The 14627-nt window shown below is 47.2% G+C and overlaps 1 protein-coding gene across 2 annotated transcripts in view; it reads right to left on the bottom strand.

Annotated features, from left to right (window-relative positions):
* The window catches only part of LOC126926236 (uncharacterized), a 420584-nt gene that overhangs the window by 321976 nt on the left and 83981 nt on the right, over positions 1-14627 (bottom strand). For both annotated transcript variants that reach the window (XM_050742484.1, XM_050742482.1), the window contains one exon: positions 3286-3372. The gene's annotated coding sequence lies outside the window, so the exon portion shown is untranslated. The remainder of the gene's footprint in view (positions 1-3285; positions 3373-14627) is intronic.

The raw sequence follows: 14627 nt of genomic DNA on the forward strand, positions 1-14627 counted from the left end.
TGAGATAGAAATGATAATATTGGAGACAGGATAATTTAAGATTCGCATGGTTCCGACCGCCTTTACACCTTTTAGCGATCTTCGTTTTTCTGATAACGAAGAAGAAACTGTTGCCCCATATAACAAAATTTATAAAAAGAATGTGAAAGGAAAAACATGCGAAGCGAAGTAGAAGGAATATTCTCCGACGCAGAGGCAAGAAAGCGAACTGCCACGTTCCGGAAATTTTCGCCAAGGAAGCGCGCTGTGAAAAGCACACTGGGAACCCGAGGAGCGACACGCGATGATCAGCGTGAAACTTGGAAATTTAAAACACCCGATTGTCCTGGCTCGAAACATCGTAAAGCGTCGATCCGCTCGAGGAAAGCCGCCTCCTCCGACGAGGAAGAAAACAAAGCAACGCGAACGAACCTCGATTTGCCCGAGCTGCTGCGTCCCTCTCTCTTTCTGCACGTTGGAACGCGAAAGCTCGCGTAAATCCCCTTCTGAATGCGGCGGCAACCCAGTTTATCGGCCGTAGGCGCCACAGGCGCTTCTTTATGCCGGCGTGCGAAACGTGAATGGCTTCCGTGAACCTGAACCCGACCGACAAACCACCGTCGCCGCCAATGTCAACGGGACAGGCCGCCGTTAACCAATGTCAATACACCGGCGACGTGTGTCACCAACATGCACGAATCGGCACACGTACGGCGTCGCAGGCGGCCGCGGCGTTCGTGGATTTGTTTAGCTTATACGGTGGCCTCGCTGCACAGCTTCGTGCGATACATCCGTGTAATACATACTTACACACGGGCCTGTTCCCCGCCACAGAGAGGCGAAAGGCTTCTGTTTAATGCACGAGCGGTTGGGCGCGTGCCAGTTCTTTCTAGGGTCGATCCGTGTACGAGAAGAAAGAGAGACAGGCAAAGGGAGATGAAGAGAGAGAGAGGAAGCACGGGGAGTAGGTGGATTCCGAGTTAGACGAGAGGAAACCAGACCTGATGGAGAGAAGACACATAGCTAACGACCAGACCTGTTTTCTTTGACGCGCTATCTGTCACGTTTGATTACGATCGTAAATCTCGCGCTCTCATTACAAGCGCTGCCCACACGGCCTCACAGAAACGACACGTTAGAGTTCGTTTGGATCTCGCCTGATGAGCTCTGCTGCCTCTCTTATAGCTGGCGTCCTTCTATCTGACCTAGTTTTCGAATGTTTTCGAAACGTAGGAAAGCTGGTTCTTGGAATTTTCATGGATATGGTGGAAACACGTCAGTACTTGGAGTAAGGTAGAGTCATCTTCGTGTCAAGTTCATTTTTATGACTCAAGCTGGTTGCTGTATAGTATCAGAACAGGTGTATCGTAGGCTACGTTTGGCTACCACGTGCTCCTTCCAAACCGTAACGTTTCCTTGGTGCTTGGGATCTACGGGCCACGTGACTCGCTTTTCAACGAATAATTCCCATCGTGTACCTATTTTAATAGTTTGTTTATATCACGTAGCTCTTGATCCAAGATACAGCCACGAACCTTCTCGAGTGAGCGAAGAGAAAGCTTCGAGAAGACCTGCATCGCTGTCCACTTTTTGAAACCTTCAAACCTTCCTCCGATCGTTCCTACGTTCCCAATCCGTAGATTAGGAGCAGGCAACTCGATTTCCCTCGTTCCCTGATAAGCTTAACAAGCAGCACGCACGCTGTCTCGACCTCAGCGTCGCTGCTCTGTTCGCAGACACACGCGAAGGTAAAAGTAGACTTACTTACGGGTAGGCGAGCGTTCCACGTGTTCTGTGTGTGCGCGAGCACGTTCCAGCGCGGCGGCTAAATAGACGGTAGAAGAATCCGTGCGCAAATCGCGGCCGCTGCGAAGGTTTTGTCCCGCGGCGTACCTTTCTCTGTCTCTGTGAAGTGGCGCGTGCCGGTGTTCACCAGCCAAGGAACGAGCACCGCGCGCGTCTAGTTTCCGATGGCGTGACCGAGGGGCCGAGATTTTCATTGAGGAACAATAGGCACATGACACCTGCTGAGAGGAAACCTAGACCTAGATTACGACAATAATGCCTGGCTTCAGCCGGCCAAGCGGATGGAGCACGAACACAAGCGTCGTGGAACGAAGAAGGACGGGACCACGTGGTGAAGCAAAAGGGAGTCTGAAGGTGGACGAAGAGGTACCGTGTTGGCGGAACAGAAAGAGACGGAAACCGCCTGGCACGAGTCTAGGCACTGGGGCAATGTCACACCTAAGCTATTATTCTCATTCACCGCGGCCAGACTTACGGCAGACTAATAACCTGTCACCAACTGCCGCCACGGTTGCGACCAAGCCTCCTTCCGTTTCCTTCGTCTCTCTATCTCTCTTTGTTTCTCTGCGTCCCTCTTTAACGTGTTACTGGCGACCCTCTTCTTTCTTCCTGCTTTTCATTATTCTATCTCGCTCTAATGGGATCCGTGTTGGTAGCCTGTGCGTGTGTACACGTCAACGTGCCGCTTTCCTCCCCCGCAGGCACGACACCGTCGAACCGTTCTCTTTTACAGCGGCACGAGCCACGGTCCCGACTATTTATGTAAACGTCAACTAACCTGAGGCAACCCTGAAGCAGGGCTATTAACTCGGCCGCGTGCCGCCGCAGACGCGTGGTTTCCCTGCTGATGAGGCGGTCGAGCGCGGTTTCCGGCAAGAAAAATCACATTCCCGTTTGCTTTGTGCCGCTTCGTCCGCGCTACACCGTGCGAGCCACTAAACAGATAGATATTTATGACTGTTCGGATGCTTCTATGTTATTGGAAATGAACAGTTCCTTTCTTTTACCTTTTTTTTTCTTTTTTTTTTTTTTTTTGAGGAAAGATTGCAGAGGAAGAACGTGGCGAGTCGAATTTCAAAATTCGGTACCTTGCCGGTGTGAAAACTATATTCGATTGTAACTCTAGCGCCAGATACTTTTTAAAAGTTTGTACTCATGACACGTCAATGCCATTATCTATTTACAATTATTATTATTATCAATTATCGTACACGTGGAAAATGAAGGCGCAAGTCAGAGTAACGCAGGTATATTTTTCCTTCCTGTGTCCTACACAGCGGAGCGTTCGAGAAGCAAAAAGTCGAATCAAACTTCTTGTGTCGTAGCTAGACAAATATTTACGCGGATTAATATTCCCATTCGCGCGATTAAAATAGTAGAACCCGCGCGGAAATCACTGAATGCTATAATCGACAAATACTGATACGCCTCGCGTGTGTCTTCGAATTTTACGCAAAAATTCGCACACCTAATTGAATATGAGGAGAATAAAAATCGTACCTGATGCCGCATAGTCGCAGGTTGCCGCTGCTCGCTGGCAGGCTGCCGCTGAAGTGTCTTGGAGTTTCAAGGATTGTCCGAAGGAATCTGAAAAGTTTGGAAAATGGTCAGTGTATAAAGTTGGTTAGAGAATGGTATAGATAGGTTGGAGGGAAGTTTGAGATCGATGATGGGAACATAGGGAAAAAATTGGTATAGCGAAGAAGGTTGGAAGTTGGGCAAGTTAAATTGCTTTAAGTTGGCCTCGTTTTATTCAAAGACCAATCTCATCCTCGAAGGCACTGTCGCGTTCCAAGAAAAGTTCACCTAAAGATAACGAGCGGTTTCGTAAGATCCCTGGCAATTTCGTACTTGTTAGTAACTGCAGCTCGTTCGCGTTAAACGTTTCTTTCCGACTCTACCGACCCTTCGATTCTTCGACCAAAAGTGATAATGAAACTAATTCCCTGTCTGAGCGTTGGTCTGGTGGCTGGCAGTCCACGTAAAACAATAGGTCCAGCACGTAATTCGCGAGGAACGGGCTAACTGCGAAGAATCACGCATACAACAGAGGCAAAAGGAGTTTCTCCAAATAGAAAACGACCGCGTATCCAGCGGCCACGAGATAAAGCACTGCCAAATAGCCGGTAGATCGAGCGTAATCCTTGGCCGGCCCATTCAGCCAGCCATTCAGTCATCAATTTAGCCCGGCAAGTTGCGTTCACGCTCGAAATCCCTCTAACGTATCAGCCTGGCCAAAAAGAAGACAGGTGACGGTCGTGCGAGTTATAACGGGGCATCGAGCCGGTTAAAAGCGAACTGACCTCGCGCAACCCTGAAGCGAGAACAAGCTATTAACGCGGCGTATGCCATTCATTCTTGCCTGGTTCCCCGATCGTTCGTCTCTGTCCCGCCGTTTACGCCGTCTCGTTTTCTCCTTTGCCCTGTTACGGTATACGTACACACACGGAAAACCACTGGCTGTGTCGTGGCTGATGGCCTAATAGTACATAGTTCGAAGCCATTCACGAGCCAATGAACGGCTGGCGGAGATGGTTGCAGGGGAATGGCACCTTTTGTGCAACTGCTTTCTGTTCGTGTTCCTGTCATCGTGATAGCAGAACGTGGTACAGTCGGTAGGAAAAATACGGCAAGGTCGTGAACCGGACCCTTGGCCGCGCTATGACGACGTTTCGTGAGAGCGTGGATGGTGTTGATATTGGTAGAATTATGCAGTGGACGACGAAACCGCGTCGGGATTAAAGGCTCTCTGTGACAGACAGCTATTTTACGTCGCGATTCGGATTATAAGAAGATTATAAGAAGAGTTTGAAAGCTGCGAGTGGCTTCCCCACAGGCGCAATATCGAGGTCTGAATGTGTCACGTAATTTACATGAAACTGTCGTAGTTTCAAGTCAGATTAGGACAGCAGCGTAATTTTTACAGCGAACTACGAAGCTTCTACTTACAGGAACGCTTTACAAAGAATAATATGAAGAATATATAGAAATAAAATCTCGTTACTCGTTTCGACTTGACGAATCAATTTTAAATTGCGCGATATTTCGCGGCGCGCTGCGATATGCACGCGTGTACACATTCTGATAGCGCAAAGGCTATCTGCGAGACGATTAACAATTTCATCTTGTAAACGTGGCAGAAAAACTGACAAAACACCGTTTCCCTGGCTTCTGTGTGTCGACAGATTTACTCGGCAAATTCGAACGTCACGTACATTGAAATGTCAGGCTAATTTTACCGCTCATTGGCCGACATCGTGTTCGTTTCATCGACTATACACAGCGGACGAAAACGAAGAAAGAAAAGAGAACGAGCGGAGCTGATCGAGCACATGTACGTGACAAAGCGATGTTGGCGGAAAGGAGACTAAAGGTTGGATAGATTAAAGGGAAAGAGAGGGTAGAAAGGGTGAGAACGCGATAAAGAGAGGGAGGTGAAGGACGAGCAGCAGCGTGGCGTGGGAGAATCTGTGTAATTCGCCACGTGGTCGAGCACCCTGGGTCGTACCGATGTTACGGCTGCTTGATCGTCTATAATACCAGCGCAATCACTTTGCACGCCCTCCAGGTCGATATTTTTACCGCCGCCGGTTGATTTATGGTCGTCACGGTGTCTCGTGAGAGTTCAGCCAGCGAAACGATTCGCATAACCACTCGTCAACCAACAAATTTCAAATATTTCACTAATCGACAGCAAATATCTCTCTATTTAATTTTGAAACGCGTGAAACGTCGATCTTCATCCTCTTTTCTCTCCGAGTTTCCCCGATGCTTCCGCATAGCTGACAGTCTTTAACAAACTGAATTTGTATTTCTCAGATGTTCCTCGGATGATAGACTCGAACCTAGTGCTAGGCTTCGTGGTAGTATAGTTCATTAAACTAACAGCTACCTGCACGAATGTGTACGATTTTGTGCGCAAGTTTGTGTACCTAGTCACCTGTACGCGTGTGCCAATATACTTTTCTTCACATCTGGAAATCTGAGAGTTTGCTGGGCTCGTAGAGCTTACAGGATTACGATCATTGCAGTCTTCCAGGCTTAAGATGCATCTTTCATTCACCGAGATGTCACACGTCCGCCTACTCCACGTGCCCGTAACTCAAGTGCCAAGTTCTACTTGTCCCATGACACCCACGCAGACTCCAAGCTGTTGGCCAGGTAACACTCCCAATTGAACGAAGGGAATCTCCCTTCGTGCTACGAATTCCCTAAAAAAGGTATTCCCACTCCTGCTGACCCATGTTCGACCTCACCTCCAGGAGCCTTCCACCCTGTCGACCTCTTCGAAGCAAACAGAAGCTGCCAGTCGAAAGACCAGCCTAGAAGATCGAAGTCGCCGAGCTTTGGCCAGCTGACGAGAGGACAGTGTGCTGAAAAGACAACTGGCACGTGGCTGGAGCTGCAGAGATCGATCTTCGGATTAGACTGGTCGGTGACGCGTGACAAGGCACGGCGACCGGATCGAAAGGTCCAAAGAAAGAAGGGAAGACGAGAGAAACCCGAGGAAGAAGAAGGAGGAGGACAGCGAGGATGTAGAAGCACGAGACAGCGCGGAACAGGAAGAGCAGAACGAAAGGGAAAAGAGGGTCGGACGACGGTGTACACGATGGACGTGTTGCACGTCCCCGGCGTGCACCTGCCTCTCGGCTCTCTCTGTTCTTTGGGAGGGCGCGTGATATAAAGTGGCTGAGAGGAAACGTCGCGGCGCCAGAGGCGGCCCGACGACTAAAGGGAAACGAGCGGGATGGGGTGGACGGGCGGATGGGTGTGCGGGGGGCGAGGGGATGGAAAGGGAGGGATCGGGAAACTATTGACCACGTTGGGAAGCCGTTTAACCCCCACGGGAGGACGTGTACCGCGCTTACACACATACACAGAGAGAGCAGCGAGCGAGAGAGTTGCACAGGCAGACACACAATGGTCTCACGCACACGCAGCCCGTGTATACGTACACGTGTGAAACGAACGACGAGAGGCGGAGGCAGGAAGGGAAAGCATAAACGGTTCCACACAAGGAACTTCATTCATGACTACGGAACTTTGGTAGGTGTGAGGTCTGCACGGACACGACCTAACGCCCAGTCACATCGTATTCGAGAGTACGCGCGTAGTACGCCGCCCTTTCTCTCTCCCTCTTTCTCTCGTTGTACGTTCTCTCGCTCTTTCGCCACTTGGACGATGCACAGCGTCGTCGTAAGCAGCCCAAGGATAAAGAACCACTACGAAGGAAGATGGAAACAGGTAGCTGAGAGAGAAGGTACGGGTGACATTGTTGTAAAGCGATAAGATAGAGAACAGGCACGTCCAGAGCACCTGCATGCGAGCAAATCGCTGATCGGTATCGGAGGTCGAAAGTGAAATTCGCGTGTGTAATTATCGCGCGCCAGGTTACACGCGACCTGCCGACAGTTGAGAGCAGACGAGGATCGGCTTCGCTGGTTTCTTCCAGCTTGCGATAAGATAGACCAGATACCTGTTCCGCTCGTATAGGCCACCGTAGGCTTGTTCCTTCTAAGCAATTTGCCTCGTCATCTCTCGCAGAGTTCGGTCCAGGTCTGACAGCAAATTATTCAAATTATCGCTGGCGCTAAGTCTCGGCTTAATCGAAATTTTTCACTGTCCGAGTTGCTCGGAAATTTTTAAACCGACACTACGACAGTGTAAATAGCCGCGGGAACAGCTAATCAAACTTTGCATCAAGTAATTAATTAATTAGACCTGGAAGCGTGTACGATATCACACGATCGAAAGTTTCCTATCATTTTATTCCACCTTTTATACAAAAAGTCATCGCGTCACCTCAAAATTAAAAAATTAAGTAAATCGTTTGCACCAACAGCTGCGGTGCTATAGTTTCCCTAGCAGGATTTCCTATCGTTCCATACATCAAACTACAGAAAGTTGTCTGGTACGATCGAGCTGACTGTACCCCGCAAAGTTCAGGATCGAATTCTCAGATGTTGAAAGTTACAGTGACTCCTGTTCACCTAATTTCCCAAAAAATTGAATCGCGCGGTGTATCGTTGCTTTTAAATGATACGTCGTACGCAAGATTATGGTCTTAAAAGATTATCGTCGACCCGCTAAGAGAGGAGAGAAATAAAGAAGAAGTGCAGGTGTAATTATGGGAAAAAGAAATCACTCGTGAAGGCACTTTCATTTTAAATTGTACCGATAAACGACTTGTACAAGCCGATCGTTTTTCCCACTTCATAGACACTTTCGTTTATTGAAAGAACTCGAAGGAATATTTTTTCCTTTCCCTCGTAGAGTGGCTCTGTCAGCTACTGTGATACGATCGTTGTAATTCCTGTCTAATTACGCAGGCTCGTTCAGAATGATCTGCGACTAGTAGATTCCATAGAGAATCATCGTGCACGCAAGATAGCACGTAGAACAAAAATGACAAAAGCTTGTCTCAGTAAACGAGACATTGTAAACGAGACAGTACTTTCGCGTATCTTAGTCAGTTAATTAAGTAATTCTATGTATAAAAATGTGAAGTTGCTATCGACGATTGTTTGCACAGGTGCGATTGCGTTTTTGGCAAAAATCATCGCAAAGGGTTGAGATAAGTTGCGATAAGATAGAGAGCTCACGTTTCTTCGCTGTAAGTCCGAAGTGAAGCGAAGTTATCGATCGATAAACATCGAATATCAAATAATACGAAGCGTAATTTTTATTAAAAATAATTTGCCACTTTCCACTTGAGGATTTCGGTAAAATTCGTGACCAGAAACGTAAGTGGAACAGCAATGATTGATGCTCCGTATTTTGATACGCTGTTGTAACTCTAAACTTCGTTCTCGCATTTTCTCCTCGCTTTGCTCCAAAAAGGACAGCGACAAATTTTGAAGAAGATTCGACGCGGTCCCGAGGAATTTGCATGGCGCGCAATTCTCGTTTGTTATCGTTGGCTAAAACCTCTGTATCGCGCGTTTTCCCATCTCATCCTTCGTTTTCTCTGAGAAGCCAAACCAGTCGGCTGCGCTTTTTGCAAATTTCTCGATATCGTTGGGTGCTCGAACTGGCGTCGAATTTCAAGCTTACGAGGAAAGAAAAATTACCTGCTTAATTGACGAAACCGACGTAAATAAAGATAAACCACAGGTTACGCGCGACAATTACAAAGTTTGCCGTGAACTACGTGAACGAATCAGTTTATCGAAAAACGAAGTTGTTCGTTAAAAAGTACAAAGTACAGAAGGGGACGCGGCTGGTGATCGAAACGGAGCGAGCTGAATTCCTGGCCCGAGACTCTAAGCTTAATGTTGGAAAATCGTTTCCATACATTAGAATAAATAACGACGACACAATGGAAATTATAATTGCCGGTGAATCGACGGGCTCTGTTGGATTCCACGTTAATGTAATTTACATGATATTGCAGTTCGTTGAGGTAAACCATCGGGCGTAGATGAATTAATCGATTTATTTTAATTTACGCGCTTTGTTCATTGAAATGTTACGCGAAATACTGTACACCACGCTGTTTTACTATGCCGCTGAACGAATAACCGAAGACATCGTCAAACGATCGTTTACGATGCAATTAGATCGATGAACGATGTAAATGTAACAAATCTTCGAGAGATTTTTCGACGGACAAAGAAATGTGAGAAAATTGCAGCATCGGTTTTTAAACTGCTGTTGCGAGGTATTGTAAAATTACGATCGACAAAGAACGAAAGAACGGTGTACGAATAAATAAATAAATAAATAAATTTCAGCATTCTTTTACTCGCCACGAGATAGTAATACATCGATGGAAATTCAAAAATGAGACACGCACTCTGAAACGAGTATCGTGTACGAGTACTTGGGAAAGTTCTAAGGAGATAAGGAAGCGGTTAGTCAGACACGATCGCTCTTTCTACTTGAATCTCTATCGATATATTGCCTTTTTCCTTGGTTTTACTTTCTTCTTGAGAGAAGCTAATAACGTTGCTGGAAACTCAAGCTGGGCTAACGATGCTGTCTGATCGGGCAATTCCTTATCTCCTTAAAACTTCCATAAATACGCTACTCCTCCAGACGCTCATTTACATACGCGTGTATTTCATTCGTTTATTGTCTGAAATTCCGAAGCAATTTAAGCATTGCGTCTTATCGATATGATATACAAAATTTGATTAAAATGACGTGCACTTGGCAGAGAAAAATTACCGCGGAAGTTAGAAAACGTTAGATTTGCAGGAGAATGGCGCGCAACTTGCAGAAATTTCTGCGAGCATTTATACACATGGAGGAAACGATGGATTCATCATCCACGTCACGAGGATCCACATAACCGTCGTCCTAACTCGAATAACGAAAATCTTCTCAGTGGCTTGGACATTATCAAACGTAGGACGAACGGGCGAGAAAATCAACAGCCGAGTTTATATTTTTCCACGACGAGAGGCACAACTCTGACAGAAGATTTATTTCCTTCGAAAGTTCGAAGAAGCAGAAAATCCCTGCTTCGGTGGTGTAAACGATTTCCTGTATTTTCGTTGCTGCGAACGTAAAAGTACGTTGCCGATAAGTTGGTAATTATTCACGGCACTCTATATAATAGCGCGTAACATGGACAAAGTACAGGATTAACAAGCCAAACGTTGAACCAAACGACCCATAAAGATACACGAGATAGCATAAAATGGCCGTTAAATCGCGACACGGCGAGCAAATTGTTTGAAGCGTAGCAGCTTTTTCAGATGATCGCCAAGTCGATGAAGGTATCCCTCTCTGTATCCCTGTTGCTTCCACGCGTTGCTCTCCATCGCGCGACAGCCGCCTACCTAACGTCCTGTTACGATTCGCCGATTAACGATAATTGTGCCGTTACGGTGTTTCAGTGGCTCAAAGCGTCCTGCCTCTCCTCTTAGCCTCCTCTCTGTTTCACTCTTGCTCTATCGTTCACCAGGAGCACGCGGCCCAGGCGTTGATTACTGGGCGGCACAGCGACGTCGGCTAATAGCCCCACTAACTACCCGGAGCCCTGATTGTTAGGTTACGATCACGGTCTTTGAAACTCGCCCCACGCATAATAACTAGCATCTAGCAACGGGGATGAACCGTCCTTGGACTCACGGCTGCTCGAATCACACGCTGCGAACGCGAGCCGCAGCGCACTTTGGTGGAAGAATCTCGCGGAAAATGAGAAACCTTGGCGTAACAATCTGCCAGGCTGTTGCGGAGGTTCCCTTCGTTTTACATGAAAATAGTAGCAAACTTAAAGACACGCGGACGAAACGCGTAAAACAGCGAGAAAAGCGAATCGATAGTATCATTATTTGACGAGGGAAGGGCGGCAAAGAGCGGTCGAAGGGGCAGCCAGTGGAACGAAGTGGACAGCTTTTGTTTTGTTGCAGCGTGCTTGAGAGCAGTTCGAGAGCCTTCACTGGCCATCGAGAGTTTGTAGCCAGGCGAACAACCGTTTAAACTCCGCTTGGATATCACTGACCTGCCCCCATATCGTAGCGGCGTCACCTCGACAAACTGTTGGCCCACATGTACCGCCAGTTACGGGCTTCGTTCTCGCCCTTTCATCTCTTCGGCTTATCGACGTTTTACGCTGGCATTGACTCCATTTATTTCGCAGCCTCGCGCCGCTATCAACGTCGCTGCGCGCTTGTTTCGTCGCCAAACGGATTGCCGACCGAAGCTCTCGCCTTGTCTTTTTATCGCCGCAGCGTGAAACCACTTTCCCCTTCTGTGTCCTGTCGCGAATCGATAGGTCTTCCACTGTCAGACGAGATTGCACAGCACATTCCGCAGGAACGTGGCCTGTACGAACCGCGATATTTAAATTGTATTTGCCGCGACGAAGAAACAGGTGTACGGGTTTCGCGTTCAGTTGCAGGAAAGTTGGTTACTTGTATTTGTGTTTCCGTGTTTCAAAAAAGTTCCATTTCGATGGATTTCCAGCTGGTCCTGTTGCATACGCCGGCGTGTCGACACAGCGCAATCGGTCAAAGGCCAGGACAGTTGAACCGACCTGCGAACTCAATCAGCGGCAAAGTCATCGAGAGTAGCACGTTGCAAACAGCACATATGTTGTTATAACATTAATCTTGAAATTTAAAAAAGATCCTTTTTCTTATCTGTGGAAACCTGCAGTCGCCGAAATACCTGTATAGATTTACCATAATCACAAGGCTATGTTCGATACTGTCCATTATTTGATATTCATAATTATTTATGATCTGACACTGCGATACTAGGAAAGATACAACACGGAGAAATCGACGTGTTTGAGTAGACAATTAGAGAAATTACGCAACAGTCGCAGGGAAGGAAAAGTCTTGCGCGATTTTTCGCTGGTCTATCACCGGGAATACAGCGAAGCTGGATCCATATTACAGCAGCGCTTTTCCATTATTACTATTCGGTCGAACGTTTCGTCGGTGCTTGCTGTGCCGCGATTCGGCCAATGGAATTTTAATGTCAATATTTGCGAGCATGCAGGATGCTGCGTAGTTCGTAGGGAGTTATGTTGCGCCGATGCGTGGGTAAATAATTACGAGAGGCAACTAAAATATTTGCGACGCTTAAACGGTCTATTGTTGCCGGTTTGCCGATCATACTTGGCCTACCACTGTCGATGCTCGTCTATTTGAAAATTTCCTGCGAAAAGTGTCGTCGCGTTTGCTCCAACGATACGCTCGTTGGTTCTTCAACGTTGTAATGCCAATCGCTACGATTCTAATGGTAACTCGTTACTATCGTCGTACAGTACAGTGTGAAACAATTAAACGTTGTATAGATTTGCCAGCCATTGTACGAAACGTCTGTATTTTACGCAGCGCAGATATTCGAGAGACAGCGGTTGGCGAAGGAACAGGGACAATCGACGTTCAGCAACAATGGAAGGAGAGCCGGCCAGACCAGAGGTAAATGCCCCGGAAGCTCGTACGTCGCAGAATCCGACGGCAGTTTCCGCGAATCCTTTATTTCTCGGAAGTTTATGATTCAAGTTACGGCGATCCAACAGGGGAAGAAGAATGACTGGCGAAGTTATATGGCGGTCGAAACTACGCTGTCGGGAAAGGGGACAAGTTCAAGTGGCAAGGTCAAGTCCCACGCCACCCACCAGCAAGATTTATTATAGTTTCCATACCGTGTCACACGTTGACCCAGTTTGAAGAAAAAAAAAAAAAAAAAAAAAGGGGCAGAAAAATGTACTCCGTGGCGACTGTGTCGAACGACATGGCTCGTGATCCGACGATTTATTTCCGGTCGCGTGCGTTCCGAACGCGATGGATTGATTGCCTTCAGGATTTCGTTAACGAGTTTCACCAACTCGCGCCTTCTGCTTGTGTGCGGACACGGGAAAAAATGGAAAATCGAACTCGTGCCTGGTGTACGACGACGGTGGGCTCGTTGATGAATTTTTTCAAACGCTTCCTTCGATGCAACTTTTTCATTTAACTGGCCGGTTTGTTGACGATGGAAATATTCTTCGCGGAACGACGTATTTAAAATCCTAGTCGACGATATCGCGACCTTTGTTCCATCGTTTATTTAATATGTAAATTTCTATCGAATGAAATTTATGCACTTCTCATCGAATTAATTTTAAATAATATTTTAATTTTTTAATAATATAATTTTAAATAATAGACTATCATTAGACGTATTGTTATATACACTACACGTTTCGTAAGACGACGTTAGGTATGTGGTTAGGAAAACTCTGCATCTGTTTTCTCAAGCACTGAAGCCATCGACAGCGTATAAACAATAGACTGGGACGAAGACAGACCATAGGGTTTTTCAGTTATAGTTTCAGGATTTGGGCCAGCTCAAATTATGTTCCTACTTGTACTTACACTTCCGTATAAAAATATATTTTCTACTTTACAATTTATCCTCTGTTCGTACATCTGATACCCTCGACAGTAATTAAAATATCTCTCGAAACGTCTTCATCCCTTGACACGAACGAAGCTCGTACATTGTTCATTGAATACGATAAACAAATTACATTTCACATCAATATCCCAAGATTAAGGGAGCATAAGAGAGAAAGTTGAATCTCCCGCACGAGATGTAAACATTGGCTTCATTCGCCTCATCCTCTTCCTTCCAGAACAACTCAACCACCTGTTAAACGAACAGAAATATACAAATCAACGAAGCAATTACGTCAAATCTTCTAAGACGACCAGGAAACACAAAAGCGCACACAGTGGAAACCTGTCCGTGTACCAAATCTCGTGGCTGCTCGAACCCTCCTCGCCATCCTCGGCAAACACATCCTCGAGCCTTGTCCCGTCTGCTGCTGCGCTCGTCCGCGTCCTCGATCCTCTCAGCCAACACCTTGGGCCAGTGAACGGTGCATAGGCTTTGCTAGCGCAACGTGTGATCGCGTCCTGAAGGACCTGTTGCTCTGACCGGTGGCCGGATCGTAGGGTGTTGGTGTTTGCCTGGCAGTTAGAAACAAATGGCCCTTGGTACGCAACAGAGACGGCCATAAAGCGGCGGCGGTGTCGGTGTTGGTGGAGCAAAGAGGGAGCTGAGGAGACGGAGAAGCTGCAGGAGGTGGGGAAACGGCGTGGCAGGCTCGCAGGTCAGGGGTCGTGAGCGCGAGTACATCTACCCTTTGTTAATTCGGGCTTAATGGAGGCGGAGAGGCCTGGAAGAAGGAGAGGCGCGGCGTGTTGCCTCTGCAGACAATGGGGTCACTAGGATGTTTCGTGCCAAGTTTTCATCGCCGGACAAGTTTAGACCGCGGCGTACCGCCGACCACGGCCTTGCTCGTGCTCCTTATTCCAGCTGGACGTGCACGAAGCGAAGGATAAAGAGAGAGAGAGAGAGAGAGAGAGAGAGATGAAGAGGAAGATGGAGCAAAG

Source organism: Bombus affinis, chromosome 17, assembly GCF_024516045.1.
Source record: "Bombus affinis isolate iyBomAffi1 chromosome 17, iyBomAffi1.2, whole genome shotgun sequence".
NCBI classification, from domain to species: Eukaryota; Metazoa; Arthropoda; class Insecta; order Hymenoptera; family Apidae; genus Bombus; species Bombus affinis.